Source organism: Miscanthus floridulus, chromosome 19 (genome assembly GCF_019320115.1).
Source record: "Miscanthus floridulus cultivar M001 chromosome 19, ASM1932011v1, whole genome shotgun sequence".
Lineage (NCBI taxonomy): Eukaryota > Viridiplantae > Streptophyta > Magnoliopsida > Poales > Poaceae > Miscanthus > Miscanthus floridulus.
Genome location: NC_089598.1, coordinates 12,378,996 through 12,402,438, shown reverse-complemented (window position 1 = coordinate 12,402,438; position 23,443 = coordinate 12,378,996). Strand labels below are relative to the sequence as shown.

Below are 23,443 nucleotides of genomic sequence, written 5' to 3'. Positions count from 1 at the left end.
AGAGATTGTTGCTGTGTCTGTGATGTTAGCATATAATCTCTCTCTCTCTCTCTCTCTCTCTCTCTCTCTCTGTGTGTGTGTGTGTGTGTGTGTGTGTGTGTGTGTGTGTGTGTGAATAGAGACGAATTCCACAGCAGGTGCGTGATCTTGCTTGGTTTTATTGATCTTTGTAGGACCCCAACAGTGCCGGCCCTAAGGGTAGGCCAGGAGGTGCGACGGTCGAGGGCCCAAGCGAAGGAGGGGCCCAAGCCCAGGTATATAAACCCTCAGGTCCTATAGTCCATTAGACATTAGCAAACTAATAAGAAGAGAGACATAGAACTGGCTAGGCGGTCCAAAAAGACAATATTGACATTTCTTTCCTAGTTTTCTTTCCCCACGACCCTCGGGCAGAGAGGAGGCGAGGAGTCACGCTGCACACAACACACTCTGATCGTGAGTTCGGGACATGCGCCTTACACGCGCGGAGCTGGCGAGCCGCGCCGCCGCGAAGAGCTAGACTACCGGAGACACGGACACGGCGCACGAGGACGGCGACCAGGCAGGGCTCCACGACGACGACATCTTGATTCTTTGCTTCTTATGAATTGCGTTCATCGATTAGTTGTTTAGGCCCAAGGTATTTTTTTTCTTTTTATTTTAATCCAAATTAATTATTTGTATAGTATTCCATATTTCTAGTACTTTGTACCCATATAATCATATTTTTCTTCTAATTTACATGTTAGAATTTTATAATATTACCTAAGAAACATTTGTCATGGGTGAGAAAAGAAAATGAATATATTTTTTTTTTAATCTACATTATTCCTCGATAATTATCATACATCTACAAATATATTCCTTAATCTATATTGTTTCTCGATAATTATCAGCCATGTTAAATTAAAAATATGTTATTGAATTTGCTTTCGTTTTGCAAGTAAAATTAGCGTATATATATTATAAGATTTTATACATGGTCAAGAGGGAAGGGCGGGCCTGGTGCAAGCGGTAGAGTCTTACCGCCTGTGACCGGAAGGTCCTGGGTTCGAGTCGCGGTCTACTCTCATTGCACAGGCGAGGGTAAGGCTTGCCACTGGCTTGCCACTGACACTCTTCCCCAGACTCCGCACAGAGCGGGAGCTCTCTGCACTGGATACGCCCTTTTTTTATACATGGTCAAGAGGGGCCGTTACGACGAAATCGCCGGAGGGCCCTTAAAATCCAAGCACCGACACTGGACCCCAATCTGCAATAATAGCTCTGCCATATGAGGTACTATTTTGAAAACTGGGTACTTTTTCCCTCCAAAGTTATACGTCCACGGACAGAATTTCAACGAACCACACTAACATATGCGATGCAAGTGTTCATATACTAACGTATGCTCATATCTTTTCTCAGAAACAAAATGCTGCTAGAGAAATCTATAGGCTATAGAAAGGTTACCCACTGTAAAACAACAATGCTAGCTGTTCAGTGTTCATCACTTCGTATCTTGAAGAACTGATGCAGGCCTACAAAAGCAGTAGGATGGTGGGGGAGAAGGCTCAAAGAAGATTCTTGGCGGCAGGGATGTGCTTGGTGGAGGAACATGGATGGGTTGCACCAAGGATGGCAGGCTGTTGTAACATGGCTTTGGCGGGTGGCGAAGGCCCCCGGCAGCGGGGTGTCGCCAAGGCGTCTTCGAGCGTCTTGGGGCGGAGACCCGGCGCTGACTAGGAAATTTCCCGACCATGCTCGAGGGGTCATCGCGGACTCCGCCAAGGCCAGGCACGCATCCCGCCGACCGCTCAGGCGGGCGTCTCCGGTATTACGGGCGGAGGCATCCTTATCTCTAAACTAATCAAACAAACGATCTTGCCTAAGTGTGCGCCTGCGCGGCCGGGTGGAGACCTACGGATGATGTCTCCGCCCGGACCGGCGGGACTCTCCAAGGCGACAGCGCGCCCCTGAGGGCGGAGGCCAGCGGCCGGGCGGAGACCTGCGGGTGATGCCTCCGCCCGGACCGGCGAAGATTCTCCAAGGCAACGGCGCGCCCCTGAACGCGGAGGCCAGCGGCGAGAACCATGGCCCCCGCGCGGCCGGGCGAAGACCCGCAGATAACGTCTCCGACCATCCGGCGGAGACCCGCCGAGGGAGCGGCGTGCCGTGGAAGATGAAGGCCAGCGCCGGGGACCTAGGCCTTTGGGCCGAAGACCAGGCTACAGTGGGCCGACTGCTCATGGAAGCCCATTACTTAGAGACGGTATGGCAGGACTGCCCCCCGAACAAGAGGCTAGCGGCAGAATATTCCAGGAATGTACTGTAGCAGTTGAGGGGCATTGTAATAAATTCTGTTATGTGGTAGTCGAGTCCTATAAATAGGGGACACTTGTAACCATGGAGGTTGGTGGGTGAACGAGTTAATGAAACCATAGTTTCCCGCGTCATTCCCTTACTCACCTCTATCCCCCCTGTCGTTCGTATCCCGAGCCTCCGCCCGAGGCCGATCGTCAGACGGACGGAGGCCTCGGTCTCCGCCACGCAGATTGAAACCGCTACAGAGGCCTCGGTCTCCGCCACGCAGATTGAAACCGCTAGTTTCAACATTGGCGCCCACCATGGTTGAGCCAAGGCAAACCAATGATGGCAGGGAAAAGAAAGACCACCACCAGAGCAGCAGCGACCACAGGTCAGCGAGGAAGGCCTAGGCACAACATTCATAGCGCCTACGCAACCTCGCCAGCAGAGGATGACACTAGAGCAGACGCCCAGGGTCAACTACCGGAACCCCAAGACCAAGAGATTCAAGATCTGGAGGCCCAACCAAATTCAGCCACAACAGAGCCCAAAAACAAGAAGGAAGTACAAAAGCTAACGGGAAGAATAGCAGCGCTCAACAGATTCATCTCAAAATCAGCAGAACGCAGCCTACCCTTCTTCCAAGCCCTGAGGGGCGGAGACAACTTCGAATGGGGGCCCAAGTAGTCGGAGGCATTTCATAACTTGAAAGAGTATCTGGCAAACTCACTGATGGTCTCCATCCCAGAATCGGACAGCCACCTATTGCTGTATGTGGCAGCCTCCGACCATGCAGTCAACGCAGTTTTAGTCCACGAGCTGGAAAAAAAATCAGGCAAAACTCAAAAACCAGTTTATTTCATCTCAGAAGCACTGTCCGGAGCCAAGCTAAACTATACAGAGGTAGAAAAAGTCGCCTACGCAGTGCTGATGGCATCAAGAAAACTAAAGCATTACTTCCAAGCCCACGAAATCTCAGTTCCAACATCTCTGCCACTACAAGACTTGCTCAGAAACAAAGAAGCCTTCGACATAATAGGCAAATGGGCTACAGAGCTATCACAGTTTGGAATCTCATATGTCCCCAGAACAGCAATCAAATCACAAGCATTAGCTGATTTTGTAGCAGATTGGACACCTCCGACAGAGCCCAAGACACAACCAACAGCTCAAGGCTAGATAGCATTCACGGATGGAGCCTAGGGCCAAGCCGGAGCAGGAGCCTCCGCCGTCCTAACGGCACCCTCCGGCGTCAGACTGAAATACGCAGCAAGGCTAGAGTTCAAATCAACAAACAACATAGCAGAATACGAAGGCCTGATCCTAGCGCTGAGCAAAGCAAAGGCCCTAGGGGCAAAAACATTGACAGTCAAAACAGATTCTCAAGTGGTCACTGGCCAAGTAGAAAAAGAATACACAGCAAGAGAGCCAGAACTCATCAAATACCTATCCATTGTTAGAAATTTAGAGCGGAGATTCAAGGGTTTTACCCTCAAGCACATCCCAAGATCAGAAAATGCAGAGGCAAATGAATTGGCAAAGGCTACGGCAAACAACCTGCCACTGCCTCCAAACACTTTTTACCAGATCTTGAAGTCTCCGGCAACTGCGGAGACATCCAAGGCACCAAAACCCATACTACACCTGCATAATGAAGATTGGAGAAAGGTGATAACAGAATTCCTAGAAGACAAAACAACCGAAGAAGATGAAGCAAAAGCAGCAAGAATACAGGCCAGGGCAAGAAATTACACAATCGTAAATGGCGTACTGTACAAAAAAGGAGTAGTCCAGCCTCTCCTCAAATGCATATCGTAGAGCAAAGGTATAGAATTGCTTCAAGAAATACACTCAGGAATTTGCGGGTCGCACATTGGCTCCAGAGCTTTATCAGCAAAGGCAATAAGGCAAGGTTTTTATTGGCCAACACACATACAAGACGCAGAGCAGACAGTCACAACATGCAAAGCATGCCAAACATTCTCTCTAGGACAGTCAAAACCATCGTCGGAGACCCAGCTTATACCTCCGATATGGCCGCTGCAAAGATGGGAGATGGACCTGGTCGGCCCATTACCTCCATCCCAAGGAGGAAACAGATTCGCAGTAGTGACAGTGGAATATTTCACAAGATGGATAGAGGCAAAGCCGCTGGCGAAGATAACCTTAGAAACTATCAGAAAGTTCTTCTGGCAGAACATCGTTTGCAGATTCGGTGTACCAAGGATCTTGACAGTAGACAATGGAAAACAATTCGATTCAGAGAACTTCAAAGAATTCTGCAAAAGCATAGGGACAAAATTAGCCTTCGCCTCTGTATACCACCCAGAGTCCAATGGAGCAGTGGAAAGAGCAAATAGAATAGTCTTTTCAGCAATATCAAAGACACTGCTGGGCCTACGCAAAGGAAAATGGATAGATGAATTACCTAGAGTTATTTGGTCACACAATACATCCATCTCAAGAACAATAGGATTCACACCATTCAAACTGCTTTATGAAGAAGAGGCCATGATGCCAGAAGAAATAAAGCACGAAAGCCTCCGCACAACAAGTCAGCTGATGTTGCAAGATGAAGAATATACAAAAGAAACAATAGAAGCCACCAGACTGAAAGCAGTCGACAACATTACAAAATATCAGTCCCAAACCAAGAAGTGGAGAGACTCTCAGGTGGTAAGGAAAGACATAAAACACGGAGACCTCGTACTCAGGAGAAAACCAAACGCACAACTTGTCGGTAAATTGCAACCGAAATGGGAAGGCCCATACACAGCAACGGCAGCAGGCCGACCTGGTTCTTTCCACTTGACCGACAGCGAAGGTGTCACGATAACCCACACATGGAATATCGACAGTCTTCGCAGATACTACATCTAGGCAATGTACCAAAGGGCAACGTACCAAAGGGCAACCTCCGCAAAATATAAGCGGAGGCCCCTACATGCAATTACCTTAGTTTTTTTTACTTCATTCAAAACAAAATGTAAAAGAGTCTGCACTCTTTTCCTCACAGGGGAACTCTAAATGGAGGTGAGGTTTTTAACGAGGCAGGCTCAATGTAAAAATCCTCTACAAGTATAAAGAGGTAATTCCCCAAAAGAACGCCACAAAGAACCCAAAACCGAAAGCGGCCAGCTTTGGCGCCGCAATATTCGGTAAATAAAAACCACAGGTCCTTTCAAAGCGCCAGCCATAGGCAAGGGCAATTTGAAACGACCTCTATGGCCAAAAAGGCCTCCGACCCTTGACAAAGACCTGACCAAAATCATGCATCAAGGCAAAAATCCTTGGCCAAAAAGGCCTCCGACCCTTGACAAAGACCTGACCAAAGTCAGGCATCAAGGCAAAAATCCTTAGCCAAAAAGGCCTCCGACCCTTGACAAAGACTTGACCAAAGCCAGGCATCAAGGCAAAAATCCTTGGCCAAAAAGGCCTCCGACCCTTGACAAAGACCTGACCAAAGTCAGGCATCAAGGCAAAAATCTTTGGCCAAAAATACCTCCAACCATTGACAAAGACCTGACCGAAGTCAGGCATCAAGGCAACAACCTCGGTGGAACAGGCCTCCAACCTTAAAAAAACTAGCGTCAGGGGAAACAAAATTGTGGCGCCAGAACTAGGAAAAATGTCTCTGCTATCCGAAATAGGAAAAACAAAAAGTGACTGACAAAACACTACCACCACTGCGGCGCCAGGCCTCTTTACTTCAAAGATCTCAAGAAGAACAAATAATTCAGGCAACATACAGGCCATTAAAGCCAAGATACGTTCCATCTAACAACGTACAAAAATGTTAACGCCCGAAAGCCCCCCCCCCCCCCCCATTATAAAAACGGATTCCCCCCGCTACTTCCCCCCTGGCCTGCTCTGGCGTAGCCGTTGGTCTCGTCGAGAGTAGCCATTGGGCAGCAAATCTAGCCGTTGCCCTACATCGCGGCCGTTTTCGCTGTGTTAGTGTCCGTTGTGTTCCCCGTGATTTTTTCGGAGGTGACCGTTGTGCAGCGGGCGAATCTTCCGGGGGTCGGAGGCCTTTTTGGCCAAGGATTTTTGCCTTGATGCCTGACTTTGGTCAGGTCTTTGTCAAGGGTCGGAGGCCTTTTTGGCCAAGGATTTTTGCCTTGATGCCTAACTTTGGTCAGGTCTTTGTCAAGGGTTGGAGGCCTTTTTGGCTATAGAGGTCGTTTCAAATTGCCCTTGCCTATGGCTGACGCTTTGAAAGCACCTGTGGTTTTTATTTACCGAATATTGCGGCGCCAGAGCTGGCCGCTTTCGGTTTTGGGTTCTTTGTGGCGTTCTTTTGGGGAATTACCTCTTTATACTTGTAGAGGATTTTTACATTGAGCCTGCCTCGTTAAAAACCTCACCTCCGTTTGGAGTTCCCCTGTGAGGAAAAGAGTGCAGGCTCTTTTACATTTTGTTTTAAATGAAGTAAAAAAACTAAGGTAATTGCATGTAGGGGCCTCCGCTTATATTTTGTGGAGGTTGCCCTTTGGTACATTGCCTAGATGTAGTATCTGCGAAGGCTGTCGATATTCTATGTGTGGGTTGTCGTGACACCTTCGCTGTCGGTCAAGTGGAAAGAACCAGGTCGGCCTGCTGCCGTTGCTGTGTATGGGCCTTTCCCATTTCGGTTGCAATTTACCGACAAGTTGTGCGTTTGGTTTTCTCCTGAGTACGAGGTCTCCGTGTTTTATGTCTTTCCTTACCACCTGAGAGTCTCTCCACTTCTTGGTTTGGGACTGATATTTTGCAATATTGTCGACTGCTTTCAGTCTGGTGGCTTATATTATTTCTTTTGCATATTCTTCATCTTGCAACATCAGCTGACTTGTTGTGCGGAGGCTTTCGTGCTTTATTTCTTCTGGCATCATGGCCTCTTCTCCATAAAGCAGTTTGAATGGTGTGAATCCTGTTGTTCTTGAGACGGATGTATTGTGTGACCAAATAACTCTAGGTAATTCATCTATCCATTTTCCTTTGTGTAGGCCCAGCAGTGTCATTGATATTGCTAAAAAACTATTTTGTTTGCTCTTTCCACTGCTCTATTGGACTCTGGGTGGTATACAGAGGCGAAGGCTAATTTTGTCCCTATGCTTTTGCAGAATTCTTTGAAGTTCTCTGAATCGAATTGTTTTCCATTGTCTACTGTCAAGATCCTTGGTACACCAAATCTGCAAACGATGTTCTGCCAGAAGAACTTTCTGATAGTTTCTGAGGTTATCTTCGCCAGCGGCTTTGCCTCTATCCATCTTGTGAAATATTCCACTGCCACTACTGCGAATCTGTTTCCTCCTTGGGATGGAGGTAATGGGCCGACCAGGTCCATCCCCCGTCTTTGCAGCGGCCATATCGGAGGTATAAGCTAGGTCTCCGATGATGGTTTTGACTGTCCTGGAGAGAATGTTTGGCATGCTTTGCATGTTCTGATTGCCTGCTCTACGTCTTGTATGTGTGTTGGCCAATAAAAACCTTGCCTTATTGCCTTTGCTGATAAAGCTCTGGAGCCAATGTACGACCCGCAAATTCCTGAGTGTATTTCTTGAAGCAATTCTATGCCTTCGCTCTGCGATATGCATTTGAGGAGAGGCTGGACTACTCCTTTTTTGTACAGTACGCCATTTATGATTGTGTAATTTCTTGCCCTGGCCTGTATTCTTGTTGCTTTTGCTTCATCTTCTTCGGTTGTTTTGCCTTCTAGGAATTCTGTTATCACCTTTCTCCAATCTTCATTTTGCAGGTGTAGTATGGGTTTTGGTGCCTTGGATGTCTCCGCAGTTGCCGGAGACTTCAAGATCTGGTAAAAAGTGTTTGGAGGCAGTGGCAGGTTGTTTGCCGCAGCCTTTGCCAATTCATCTGCCTCTGCATTTTCTGGTCTTGGGATGTGCTTGAGGGTGAAACCCTTGAATCTCCGCTCCAAATTTCTGACAACGGATAGGTATTTGATGAGTTCTGGCTCTCTTGCTATGTATTCTTTTTCTACTTGGCCAGTGACCACTTGAGAATCTGTTTTGACTGTCAATGTTTTTGCCCCTAGGGCCTTTGCTTTGCTCAGCGCTAGGATCAGGCCTTCGTATTCTGCTATGTTGTTTGTTGATTTGAACTCTAGCCTTGCTGCGTATTTCAGTCTGACGCCGGAGGGTGCCATTAGGACGGCGGAGGCTCCTGCTCCGGCTTGGCCCCAGGCTCCATCCGTGAATGCTATCCAGCCTTGAGCTGTTGGTTGCGTCTTGGGCTCTGTCGGAGGTGTCCAATCTGCTACAAAATCAGCTAATGCTTGTGATTTGATTGCTGTTCTGGGGACATATGAGATTCCAAACTGTGATAGCTCTGTAGCCCATTTGCCTATTCTGCCGGAGGCTTCTTTGTTTCTGAGCAAGTCTTGTAGTGGCAGAGATGTTGGAACTGAGATTTCGTGGGCTTGGAAGTAATGCTTTAGTTTTCTTGATGCCATCAACACTGCGTAGGCGACTTTTTCTACCTCTATATAGTTTAGCTTGGCTCCGGACAGTGCTTCTGAGATGAAATAAACTGGTTTTTGAGTTTTGCCTGATTCTTTTTCCAGCTCGTGGACTAAAACTGCGCTGATTGCATGATCATAGTTTCCCGCGTCATTCCCTTACTCACCTCTATCCCCCCTGTCGTTCGTATCCCGAGCCTCCGCCCGAGGCCGATCGTCAGACGGACGGAGGCCTCAGTCTCCGCCACGCAGATTGAAACCGCTACGGAGGCCTCGGTCTCCGCCATGCAGATTGAAACCGCTAGTTTCAACACAGGCTTGCCTTCCTGACCAATGTGCTTGAACCAGATGCCATGCCCGGTGCACAGACTAGGGGAGATCTGCCTCTCAGGTTCCTGCAGGTATATATAGCAAAACAAATCAAAAGCTTCCACTAGATCATTCAAGTTTGTTGAGTTTTTATCCGAAAGATGAGGTAATACCGAGAAAGATAGGTTCATTTATTGTACAACCCAAGCTGGTGTTTTCCATCTTACTTTTGTTGTCGCTATCATTCCTTAGCACCTGATTCGGTCACTCTGACAATTCCTCCGTTTTGACAGTGATTGGTGTAGACACTAGATGGCGCACACAGGAACATATATTCACACCGCATTCCCATTATAAACCAAAAAATTACCATTGAAAACACTTTAGTGGTTCATCCTATTACAACTAATAACTATAGCATGCATTGTAAGAACCTACGATTAATCAACCACTTCTCCTAATCAACATGAAATTATCTTCGATGTAATATTGTTCCTGAATAGCAAGCATAATCCAGTCTGTACCGTGCAGAGCAACAAGAGCCCACTCGAAGTTGCAACTGAAGTGGCAGAAGAAGCTCATGAATACAATGGCTTCAACCTCATACTAGCCAATCTAACAACAAATATCATGGTCTATGTGTCAAACCGGCCTAAGGGGCAGCCTGCAACAATTCAACTCGTCTCACCAGGACTCAATGTGCTGTCCAATGCAAGGCTAGATAGCCCTTGGCAGAAGGTAAACAGAGCACTTTCATGTTCAACAAGATTTGTATAGATAGCTAAAAATCTCAAAATGCCTTGCAAATAAAAATGAACAGGATGATTTTATTTGGTATAGTGAGTAGCATATATTGGTAGGTACAAAAGTAGAAATGCCAAATGCCTATAAGGTGTCACGTTAATTATTTAATTTTTAGCTGCATTAAAATTATGGATCACAGAGAAAACATTGAGCTGGGAAAAGCGTGAGAAAGCAACATGTGAACCATAAAGTACTTCCCTAGTAATAAGCAACATTGCATTTAACTCAATTTATAGCACAGCATGTGCAAGAAGTAAGATAAGATGACAATGCATTATTGCAACCTACTCTGTCTCTCAGGGACCATTCATCATACCAAGACCGTTATTCATGAAGACAGTGTGAGGAAACCTAAAGGGATTTTTTTCATTGTTGTGTATGCACTTGTAGGCAATTCGCCTCGGTAAAAACTTCAGGGAGCTTCTTAGGGAGCATGGTGATGATGAGATTGAAGTGAAGGATATAGTTGAGAGGCTAATGACTGACACCACAAAGGCTGACAAAGATAGACTGCCAAATACTGGTTGTGATCCCAACTGGGAGCATGGTGAGCTCCATCTTCATTGAGGTGAAAACTGACCAGGTGAGAAAAAAATCTCTTGATTCAGGGTTCAGCTAGTTGAAAAACTATATCATCTGGCCACTTATAAATATCTGTGTACATAAGCATAGGCTAATACTTCAGAAATGAACTTAAATTCTGTTTTGGTGAAGGGGCTCTACAGGACACGGAGCACACAGCACAGCTGTTTTATCAGTGAACTATGATGGTGAAGCTAGCTTGTACGAGTACCTTGAGAGTGGTATACGGAAGGACCACACAGTGAATTACCAGATATGAAGCAGACACAATTGTGAACTTCATTCTTTACCTAATCCCCAGTCACCTTCACGATTATCTAAGATCCCATCATGATGCCAATTACATTATTTACTGTAAGCAGATTTGTCACTTGACGATAAAACGTAAATCAAAAGTTTAAATTTATATACCAAATATATATAAATTTACAGACTTCGTGTAAGATCAGTTTTCTTGGTCATGTTTACTCCAGAAATCTTAGCAAGCTATTGTATGTTGAGTTCTGTTGTATTAAAGGTTAATTCACTAACATACATTTACCGTAACATTATGATAAGTTTAAGCTACTGAAACTATAGAATACATCAACTACATCACAAAAAACGATGCACATATGCATAAAGAAATGCATCTGGTGTACCTCATTTGTTCAATATGCTCCAGACCTCCAGTGGTGTCGGTCATGCAGATAGTGAGTTCTCTAGTCCTCCAGACTACATAATCGCCAGTCGAAAGCAGTCTTGAATAGTGATAACCAAAAAAAGGATTACCAAGAAACAAATAGTCCGTTGACTCTGTTCGGCTACTCTAATAAGCCGGCAGTGTTTTTCTCCCCCAACAAATCAACCGTACAAATCAGCACAAGCGGCTTAGCAAGAATTGTAAAGCTTAGCACTACACCCCAATAGCTAAACACTACACCCCCACTTGTATGCTCTTGTTCTTCGTGCTCGATACTTCTCTGCAGGATTTCTGTAATTGCCCATCCATGTTGGTTTCTTCTCTGCATGGTTTGTCTTGTTGCTCACGGCACTGCTGTGGTATCCATCTGGTGATCGTCCTCTCATGAACAATCATCTGTTCCAAACAATCCAAGGATCCCAGCTCGGAGCTCTTGGTGCTGATGGTCAGAACAAGTAACGTCTTGGCCACACTTCCAGAGGCTCGAAGCGCACAGAGCAGGTCAGACCAGACCTTCATGCGGCCGCACCTAGTGCCAAACGCTTTGCCTTCTGGAACCACAATCACGGCAAACTCCGAGTGCACAAGTGCCGAATGATGATGCCATGACGGTAAGCTACAAAGTCCGCCCCATACTGCAATCCCGACTTTACAACCCAGTTCTTCAGCCTAAGGTGTTCATAGGCCCTGTACATCTCCGGGAATTGCTCCGAGGTGGATACTGTTAGAAAACACAATGCCTCTGAAACGTAAATCAGGGGTAAACATCTTATTTAGATGGAGAAATTGGTTCCTCTACTTCGCCATGGCGCAGTTGCGCCGCAGCCGCGTGGACGCCGGTGTTGTGGGAGCTCGGCGCGGTGGAGTCCAGCGTAGTGGTGGCAATGCAGAGGCGACGGTGACGCGAGGTGCCACTGTCCGGTGGTGACGGCGAAGTCAGTAGGTCTTCCCATCGCTGGCAGCACTCTCTTTAGATCGGGTTAGGTTTAGCTGTTGGTGAGTCACGGCGGCTCCAGTCAACCTCGTAGTTAGAGCCCTGGTCCCCACCTCTCTTTATAGTGTTATGCGACAGGAACCCACCAACCATATTAGAGTTGGGCGCCCCCGATCAGGGCACAGATCCAAGGGCCCGGGCCTATTGGTGGAGATCAACTAACATTCTCCCCCTTGATCTTACTTCCATCTTTCAATTTCATATCATTTACTTTTGTTCATTCCATTACAGATTAGCGCATAGAGCATGTTTCATCGTCACGGTCAATTGCCGATAGATTTAATAGCTACAACACACCACTCTGTTCTGAAATAGATACTTAACTTTGGATAGATACTTAACTTTGGATCTTCTTTTGTCCAGAAATTATAGGCTTTCCCTTAAACCCATGCTAGCTACATGTTCTCTGAACACGTTGGGTGGTAAGTCTTTTGTAAGCGGATCTGCGAGCATCTTTTCGATACTTATATGCTCAAGACTTATGACATGATATCAGACTTTATCTTTCACAACATAATACTTTATGTCAATGTGCTTGGCAGCACCACTTGACTTATTGTTGTGAGCATACTATACTGCCGGATTATTATCGCAGTATAACTTAAGTGGTCTATAGATGTCGTCAACCACCTTCAAATCGGGTATGAACTTCTTTAGCCAGTTCACCTGCCCCGTTGCCTTATAACACGCTACAAACTCGGCATACATTGTGGACGATGTAGTGATGGTTTGCTTTGAGCTTTTCCATGAAATAGCTCCCCCTGCGAGAGTGAATACATATCCAGACGTGGATTTTCTATCATCTCCTGCATAATCAGAATCAGAATATCCTACTATATGGAGTGAATCTGATCTTCTATACGTCATCATGAGGCTTTTCGTTCCTTGCAAATAACACAAGATTTTCTTTATCAATTTCCAGTGTTCTGTTCCAGGATTGCTCTGGAATCTGCCAAGTAACCCGATAACAAATGCCAAGTCAGGACACGTACATACTTAAGCATATTGCAAGCTTCCAACAACTGAAGCATATGAAACCGCTTTCATTTGATCGATCTCATATTAGTTCCTGTAGCATTAAAAATCCCTATATCTGTCACCCTTGACTATAGGAGCAGGTGAGGGACTATATTTGTGCATACTAAATTTCTTTAAGATCTTTTCTATGTATGCCTTTTGTGACAGTTCTAATACCTCTTTACTTCTATCTCGGTGAATCTCGATCTCTAGAACAAACGAAGCTTCACCAAGATCTTTTATATCAAATTTTGAGGACAAAAACTTCTTTGTCTCTAGTAGTAGACTGACATCACTACTAGCAAGTAAGATATCATCCACATATAGGACAAGGAAGATAAACTTCCCATTCTAAAACTTTACAAACACAATTGTCCTCAACATTCTATTTAAACCTAAAATTTCTTATTGTCTGATCAAATTTCAAGTACCACTATCTTGAAGCTTGGTTTTAATCCATAAATGGATTTTTTTTGCGGCATCCCATTCGTTCTTTTCCTTCCATGACAAAATCTTTCGGTTGTGGCATGTAAACATTTTCCTCTAAGTCCCCATTGAGAAATTCCATCTTTACATCTATCTGATATAATTCTAAATCATAATATGCCACTAATGCTATTATGATTCTGAAAGAATCCTTATATGAGACTGAAGAAAATGTCTCATTGTAATCAATCCATTCTCTTTACGTAAAGCCTTTTGTCATAAGGTGCTTTATATCTCTCTATATTCCCTTGAGAGTCAAGTTTTGTTTTGTAGACCCATTTACAGCCTACTGTTTTGGCTTCTTTAGGAATTATTTTCATGTTTCAAATTTTATTGGCATTCATAGATTTTATTTCATCTTCCATGGCCTCAAGCCACTTTGATGAATGATCACTTCTCATGACTTCTTCAAATGAGGTGGGATCATCCTCCATTTGAAATTCCTTAGTGTTGTATACTTCATAGTCAGCAGGAATAGCTGGTTTTTTAACTCTTTGAGACCTTCTAGGGGTCTCCACATTTGGCACATCTTCTGTTTGAGGCTGTTGTTGCTCCCCCTCATGTGTGGCAATAGGTTCTACAGGATCCTAAAGAACATGTTCCTCATCGTCATTCATTGTTGCCACAGGCGGAATAACAACAGGTGTTGGCACCATAGTATCTTGCACTGTCGGTGCAGCGACAGCAGGTAGTGAGAAAAACGGCTCATGAATCATTTGAGTGGGCGCATATACCTGTTTCTCTTCAAGGTCAATTTCTTGAGCTACCATGCTCCCCCTCATCATTTCATCCTCTAGGAAGACAGCATGTCTTGTTTCCATAAACTTTGTATGTCTGTCTAGACCGTAGAAACGAAAACCTTTTGACTTTTCTGGGTAGCCAATGAAATGGCAAGTTACTGTTTTGGGATCTAGCTTCCCAATATTTGGGTTAAATACTTTAGCCTCAGCAGGACTCCCCCACACACGTAAGTGGTTTAGTGAGGGTTCTCTTCTTGTCCACAACTTATACGGTGTTTTGGGCACCGACTTACTTGGTACTCTATTGAGAATATGAATGGTAATTTTTAACGCCTCCATCCACAGGCTCAACAGTAAAGTGGAGTAACTTATCATACTGCGCACCATATCCATCAGGTACGATTGCGTCTTTTAGCTACTCTATTCTGCTGAGGTTCGTCCGGTGTAGAATACTGGGCTACTATGACATTCTCCTGTAAGAACCTTGCAAAAGGTCCAAGAACTTTGCCATATGGGGTATGCCGACCGTAGTACTCCCCCCACGGTCGGACCTGACTATCTTAATATTTAAATTGTGTTGGTTTTCAACTTCTGCCTTAAATATCTTAAATTTATCCAATGCTTATGTTCTTTCTTCGATTGGATAAAAATAGTCATAACGGGAGTAATCATCTGTGAATATTATGAACGAATCATAACCATCCACACTCTTTATAGGAAACGGACCACAAATGTCTGTGTGAATAATCTTTAAAATTTCTACGCTTTGTTTGGCATCTTTCTTAATTTTCTTTATATACTTTTCTTTTATGCATTCTCTGCATTGTTCTAAATCTGAGAACTCTAATGGAGGAAGAATATCATTCTTAACTAGTCTTTATATTCTCCCCCTCGAAATATGGCCTAAACGATAGTAACATAATTTCGACGCATCATGAGCTCTCTTTTATTTTCTGTTTACATCCACGGACGAGGATACATTCTCATTATCGCACGCAATGTTTCCATCATCGCCTACAACATTCACATCATCACGTAGTGATAACAAATAGTATGTGCTCTCTTATGCCATCATTTTCAGAGTATCTCTTTGTCACCAGCTGTTTTTTTAGTTGGGTAGCAGCTGTCTTTGAAGAGCCAGTGAACTGGCATTTTATTCTATCGAGGTACTCGGTGACCGTATCACACTCTGGGATTGAGCCCACAATTGCAGGCTCAATCGTGTTCTTTATCACAGCAAATATTTCTTGTTGGCAGTGACCCACTTCCTATGCTCAAGGTCATAGGACATCTTTTGGAATTCAAAATCCCTCTCTTTAGTTACCCAAGTGGCATCAGCCTCGTTTGTCTCCCTCACCGATGCCACAGGCTCAGTGGGACAAGGTGAGGTGACTATCCAGTCCACCTCAGCCAAGATGAAGGTCAGGTCAATCTTTTTCTTCCACTCCGTATAGTTGTCACCTTTGAGAGTGGAGATCTCTTTTATACAACCCATTAAGTTGTATCCGCCTTAAAACATAATTTATATAGAGTGAGAACATAAATAATAACAACAATTGCATGCCTTGATTTCAATGTTGGTCAAAATTAAAACATACAACTGTTCTTATACACTAATTCTACATCACCGTTGGGCAGAAATAGAATTAATGCATAAAATCATTAAAATTACGATATTATTATTAACAACGTTGGTCAGAAAATAACAACATCATAATCATGTCAAAATCTCTTTTTCTCCAATTAAATATCACGTTGGTTCAAAATAACTGGAGAATAAACAATTTCTTTAGCAGCGGAAATATGAAAAAAATGCATTATCTATTTTTTAGAAACATTAAACTTTTCTCAAATATTCTCTGAAAAATTATCCCGTTGGTTCAAATTTTAACAGAGATATTAAAGTAGACAAATATCATAAAAATTGCTTCTGAAAAAAAATAAAACTTAAACTCGTATGAACACTGTTCATTTGGCCCAAACCAGCTGAAACAGTGAATTCTGGCCCCGCCTATTTCTGTTCGCACGGGCGCTACAGCTTCCCAGGCCGCAACCTAGGCCTAGGCCGGCAAACTCATCCGCCGCGCTTGCCCGCCTGGGCCGAATGTTGGCCCGTTCGCTGACGTCTGTTGATCTGCATCGGACAGTCGCGCACGCGCGTCGGTCGAACAAAACCCCCCGCGCGGCGTCCTCCCCCGAACCCTAACGCATTCGGCGCCTCCCTTCCCTCTCTTCGCCACCCTCCTCTTCCCCCTCAGCGCAGCCACAGCGAGCAACCGAGAGCGAGACGCGACGCGGGGATGGCGGCTCCACCGTGGCACCCCTCGCCGACGCACGCGTGCGGCTGGAGCCGCGCGTGGCACCGTCGAGCGGCACCATGGTGGTGCCCTTTGGCCCGAGCCTAAGGCAGAGATCGTGCGGCGACTTCTCCCGCCCCGGCGGCTAAGGTTGACTTCCCGCGCGGTGTCCTCTCGACGGTCGACGGTGGAGACAAAGCAGGCAGACCCCAGGTAGGAGCTCCTGACCCTTGTCCGTTTACCTCTTCCTCTTTCTCGTCGTGAGTTAGGGTTAGGGTTTCGTTAGGGTTCGGATTAACCCGATTCAGTTTTTCTCTCGGTTTTGATTCGAGATTGGCGAGATAAGCCCTTTCCCCTCTTCCCCTTCTTCTCTTTTGGATCTTCTTTCTTTTCTTTTCGGAGTTGAACCAATTTGGGGTTCGAGTTAGGGTTACTGTTCTTCTTCCCCGACGGGTTAGGGTTTGGTTGAACTCTGCATCTCGATTTCTTTCCCGATTAGGGTTAGGGTTTGACTCACTAGAGTCACTATTTATCTTCCCCAGCGAGTGCTTCGTGGGTTAGGGTTCGGCTAGGAGTGCCGAGACCCCTTTCTCTTCTCTTCTCAGATCCGAAGACGGTGGTGCGGCACCTTTCCCCACGCGGTGGCGGTGGTGACCGGCAGTTGAGTGACGCCCACCACCCTCCTGGACTCTTTTCTATTTTCTTTTACCCGGTTAGGGTTAGGGTTTTAATCCAAAATGGATCGAATCCTCTGTTCCTCTTCGATTTCTTTTCAATTCTCTACCCCATACTGGATCTACATACTGTTAACCCAGCTCTGATACCATTGTTGGAAAACACAGTGCCTCTAAAACGTAGATCAGGGGATAAACATCTTACTTAGATGGAGAAATTAGTTTCTCTACTTCGCCATGGCGTAGTTGCGCCGTAGCCGCGTGGACGCTAGTGTCGTGGGAGCTCAGCGCGGTGGAGTCCAGCGTAGTGGTCGCGATGCAGAGGCGACGGTGATGCGAGGTGCCGCTGTCCGATGGTGACGGCGAAGTCAGTAGGTCTTCCTGTCGCTGGCAGCACTCTCTTTAGATTAGGTTAGGTTTAGCTGTTGGTGGGTCATGGCGGCTCTGGTCAACCTCGTAGTTAGAGCCCTGGTCCCCACCTCTCTTTATAGTGCTGTACGACAGGGGCTCACCAACTATATTAGGGTTGAGCGCCTCCGATCAGGACGCAGATCCAAAAGCCTAATAAGTCGTGAGATCAACTAACAGATACCAAGAGATCCCACAGCTCCAGTACACCCATCCGCGCCTTGTTCTCCGACTCAACCACGACACACTTCAGGGCATGGCAAAGGAAGAATACCTCCTCGGGGCCCAGCTGGAACCACTGCCTCTCTGCGCCTGCACTCTCCACGGCCTGGCCAAAGGCGCGGCTTGGTTCAGAAGCTTGGCTTGGCGTGAGCCGACCTCGAGAATCGCGTCCCTCAGTAAAGCCTGGAGCTCGGCGACTATGCTTGACATGGGATTGGCTGCTGCGAGTGCTGCGAAGTCCTTGCCGTCCTTGCCCTTCTTCCATCTAGGACCTGGCAAATCCATAAGCTGATGGCACGACATGAGACTTGATGGAAATCCTTAATCCACAAATCTACGGGCATGGCATCTACGACATGGACGAAAGGGGAAACAAGAGGGAGAGAGAGAGAGAGAAAGTAGAGCAGAGTCCGGTTCACCTTGTGCACAAGCAAGCGGCCAGGCGTGTAGCTACTTGCTGCACCTGCTACCGCTGCCGCAGGGGTTGCCCTGGAGGAACGGCGCCGTTGGGCGGGGTCGCAGGGGCCGCCAGTCTGGAGCGGGGCAAGGCCCTGAGGCGCGGCGTTGCCCTGGAGCCTGCGCGGTCTGCTGCAGCGGACGGCCGCGGCGGCTAGGCGCGGGAGGTGCTGTCGGGCAGGGGCTGCTCACCGGGACATGGACGCTCCAAGGTGCGCGCCGCCGCTCCAAGGTGAGCGAGGACGTGGGCTACTGGGCCGGGCCTCGGCTCTTTGTCTTCAGTGGGCTGGTCTGGGCCGCTGGGGTGTTGCGCGCGCTTGTACTGGGCTTTGGCCTTCGGTTCCAATCTGACAGTGGAATTTGTTCGCAAAGGATACTGGCACACGGTCGCGCTCGCTGAGCCTGTCGCCCGCGGCCTTTTGTATTGTTGTGACATGGCCCGTAGGCTTTTATATGCACGTATTAATGGATCATCACGTGGGCTTAAATAGGGCCAATACGCAAAGTTTTTGTACCGGCGTGCCACTCCACTAAGGACTCCATCAGCCGGCCTAGCCCAGCCCAGGAGGCTTTTTTATTAGGCAATTGTCTGTTTTAAAAATGCGATAACTTTTCACAAAATCTATCTGACACCATTCACCTATTTTTAAAATATAGGATAGGATGTTCATTTTTATTTTTTTGCGATATTGTGCTCTTTACGTCGTATTATGAGATCCGAAAAGGTAGACATGCGATGCCTATGTTAAAAAATAATTTTTATATACTAGCAATTTATATTGTATATATAATAGCTACTTATGTATTAAGTATATAGCAATTTATGTTAATAATTCAGCTACATTATACATAATCATTCATCCGTGTGCTGATTCAGAGTGCTACCACACCCATACTGATTAAGGGTCGTAGCTAGTTTTCGATTCAGGGTGGCTCCAAGGGTTATATGTCTTCAGTTGGCAGCTTGTCGTGTGTTTGGGACTGCTACAATGTTTTTTATACGCTGTCATGTGGTCTGGAAATTCAAGAATATGTTTAACCTGGAGTCACATTTTTATGTTTCATTTTTTTCTTTTAGTTTCAGTTTAATGAGTTATGACTTTAATTTTTTCATTCACCCTTTTAGTTTAATAAGTTTTGAGTTTCATTTCTTCACTTTTGATTTTTCAATTTTCCTTTCAGGTTCGAATGCCTTTCTCAATCCTACATATTAGTTTTTTGTTTCATTATTTTTTAGTTTAGTTTAATGACTTATGAGTTTTTTTTCAGTCTCCCTTTTAGTTTAATGAGTTATGAGTTTCATTTCTTCAGTATTTGTGTTAAGTTTCCCTTTCAGGTTGAAATATCTTTCTAAATCGTACATATTAGTTTTTTTGTATATTTTTATTTTAGTTTTAGTATAATGAGTTTTTTTTGTTTTTTTTTAGTTTTATTTTCAATCATGTTTTTCAAATATTTTTTAGTTTAATTTTCAGTCTGGTTTTTTTTTAGTTTTTTAGTTTCATTTTTCATTTTATTTTTTTTAAATTTTATTTTGTTTTAGATTTTAGTCACCCTTTTAGATTCGAATGTCTTTCTAAATCCTGCATATTAGTTACCTCACCTACAATGTATAAGTTGTTACCAAAGGGTACCAGTTGTACACATAAGTTACCAGTTGTACACATAAGTTACCACTATATATGGGCATGCAGCTCGTAGCCCGCATGGCCCGGCACGAGGCTCGGTTTTTTTGCCTAACCCAAGTATGGCCTGGCCCGGTGGCTAACGGGCCCGGGCCAGACGGCCCCGGAGGACCAGGTCGTGCCTGGGCTGCTCCCTCAGTCCGGTGGGCGGCACGGCCCGGTAAAATATGCTAGGCCCGGTGGAGGCCTGGTGCCTAACAGCCCATCCTATTTCCACCGTAACCCTGACTGCTTTCACGCTTCATCCAACTTACTGTATCCTATCCCCAGCCGCTCACCTCACCCATCGTATCCCTATCCCTAGCCGCTTACCGCATCCCCAACGGCCATCCCCGTGACACCGCGCCGCACAAGGCTCATGCGTAGTCGCGAGTCGCGACCTCGCCTCCTCCTCGCCCCCCGCGCCACCGGCCGCCTCCTCCACGCCAGCACCACCGACGGCGGCCAGCCACCTCCTCCTCACCACCCGCATCAACGGCCAACTGCTCCTCCTCCATGGTCTTCCTCAAGCGGCAGTGGTGACCGCGTCTTCCTCGCCCCCTTGCGATGGCCTCGAGCTCCCTCCCTCCTCCTTCGTGACTCGACGGCCTCGAGCTCCCTCCTTTGCAACACGGCGGCCTCGCTTGCTTGCTCCCTCCCTCCTTCGTGAAATCGCGACGCGGCGGCGACGGCAGTCGGTGGCATGGACGTGGGCCTCGGGGGCGCCCCGACCTGCTAAAAAGGCCGTGCTTTTCTAGGCCGGCCCGGCACAAAAAAGGGCCCCACAGGCCATGCTTGGGTCGTCAGCCAAGCACGAAACCCAGGGCTGCACGGCCCGGTGGCACGTCGGGCCCTGGCGGGCCGTGCCTCGTCGGGCAGTGCCTGACACGGGCTCGTGCTGGCCCGTTGCCCATCTATAGTTGCCACAAAAGAATTTACCCCTCGTTTTAGTTCAGTCTAGTTCTTTTTTTAGTTTTTTAGTTTCAGTTTTTCAGTCCTGTTTTTTTAGTTTCAATTCTCAGTTACCCTTTTAGGTTCAAATGTAATTTCAGTTTGCATTTTCATTTTGTAATTTTAGTATTACAATTTCAGTTTGTCTTTTCATTTAGTAATTTCAGTTATTAATTTTAGCATACTTTTAGGTTTGAATGCATTCCTAAATTCTACATATTAGTTGTATAATAACTTATTTTATTTTTTTCTCAATTATTTGTTTTGTTTTCTGGTTGTTAATTTCTTTTTTAGTTGCTGGTATTTACTTTTTTTTTTTACTTATTTGTACTATTGAGCCACTTGTGATGAGATCTATGAAATAAGACTATGATACATGTGTTTCAAAATAGTTTGTATGTACTGGCAACTTATGTTATATATGTAATAGCTATTTATGTATTAAGTGTGGAGCAACATATATATTAATCTTCCAACAAATTATATATACTTGCAAACGTGTAGCAACTTATGTATTAAGCGTGTAGCAACTTGTTTTTATTTTCTATTATTTTTCTATTTTTTTACTTATTTGTACTATTGAGCCACTTGGATGAGATCTATGAAATAAGACTATGATACATGTGTTTCAAAATAGTTTGTATGTACTGGCAACTTATGTTATATATGTAATAGCTATTTATGTATTAAGCGTGTAGCAACTTATATATTAACCTTCCAACAAATTATATAAACTAGGAAACGTGTAACAACTTATATATTAAGCGTGTAGCAACTTATTTGTCAATTTCATTTTTCATTATTTGTTGTCACTTTCAATTCTAGTTTATTGTACTTTTAATTTTAGTTTTCTTTTTTTTATTGTGTCTACTTTAGTTTTGATCGTCCATTCGTCAATTTTATTTTTTTGTCAATTTCAGTTTTATCTTGGTAATTTTACCTTCAATGTTTTTTTGGTTGTCTTCTTTCGTTTTCAGTTTCTATTTGTCAATTTCAGTTCAAGATTTTGTTTGTCAATTTCAGTTCCAGTTTGCAGCAAGTCATATTTCCTAACTTTTTTAATAAATGCCCCCAGTTAGCAGCGAGTCATGTTTTCTGGCTTTTGTAATGCATTGTATAATAAATTGCCTCCTAGTTGGCAGCTTATGCAATGCTTATATAATTTGTCTCTCCACGTCGCAGCTTATCTTGTTTGGATCGCTACTCTCTTTAGGGGTTAGAACCTTTATATAAATGTCTCAGTTGGCAGCAAGTCATGTTTTAGAGTAGTCAATATCAATCAGTTTTCTGGTAATTTTAGTTTTTGTTTTATTTTTAATTTTTTTCGTGGGTGTCAATTTTAGTTTTATTTTCTGGTAAGTTTCAATAAGTTTATGGTAATTTTAGTTTTAGTTTTTTTTTGTTTTTCATTTTGTCTACTTTTGTTTTCGGTTTCTGTTTTTCAATTTCAGTTCAATTCAAGGTAATTTCAGCTTCATTGTTATTTTTACAGTATTTTTTCATTTGTTTACTTTAGTTTTTAGTTTTTATTGTCAATTTTAGTTAATTTTTCTGGTTGTCAATTTCAATATTAACAGCATTTATGTGTTTTAGTGCGGAAAGGAGCGGTCAATCTGCGGGGAAGAGGAGTAAGTCGGCGGAGAGGAGGAGCAGATTAATAACTTGGCCCCCAGTTGGCAGTTTATGCAATGCTTACTTAGTATTATGTCGTAGTAACACCTTTGAATTTTTTTGCAGACAACCCCCCCCCCCCCCCCCCCCCCCCCCCCGCGCTTGTGTATACTATGTAACAAGTTTGGTACATTTTGGGACTAGCAACTTTAGTATTATATGATAGTAACTCCTTTTGATTTTTTGGTCTGATCTTGTGTATACTGTGTAGCAACTTTAGTATATTTTTGGAGTACCAACTTTAGTATTACATGTATTCTAAAAAAACTTTAGTATTACATGTTAGCAACTCCTTTGATAAATCTCCTATCAGATATTATACATAAATTACTACTAAAATAAAATTCTTCGAAACATAGGTAAGTGGAGTCTAGTTTTGTTCGTCTCGTCACGTAGAACACACTGGTGTAGACGGAATTGAAAACGAATAAACCATTCAAAAGTTATACAAGTCAAAGAAAATATTTTATTTTTTTCGTTTACGTGGTCAGCTTGCATGCATCACACATGCAGCAGGGAACGGGGGACCGGAGTGGGATCGAGGACATCGCACACTAGCCTTTTGCGCCTGGGACCACAAGCTGAGAAGGGAAAGGGGCTGGCAGCAGGGCTGGTCGGCGCGGGGGGCATCGCGGACGTGGTCGCGCGTTAACCGCGTCCAAATTGTTCCGGGTGTTCCAACCTCAAAACCGAGCCCAAAATGGATGTTTTGCGGTGAAATCTTGGGCCAAATCAACCACTCCCTGCGAGTGCAAATACAT

The 23,443-nt window shown here is 44.9% G+C and overlaps 2 pseudogenes; one reads left to right on the top strand and one right to left on the bottom strand.

Annotated features, from left to right (window-relative positions):
• The first annotated feature begins 117 nt into the window (after positions 1–117).
• Positions 118–10,679, top strand: LOC136525934 (uncharacterized; annotated as a pseudogene).
• Positions 10,680–11,223: 544 nt separating this feature from the next.
• Positions 11,224–18,325, bottom strand: LOC136525559 (probable tRNA-splicing endonuclease subunit Sen2; annotated as a pseudogene).
• Positions 18,326–23,443: the final 5,118 nt, after the last annotated feature.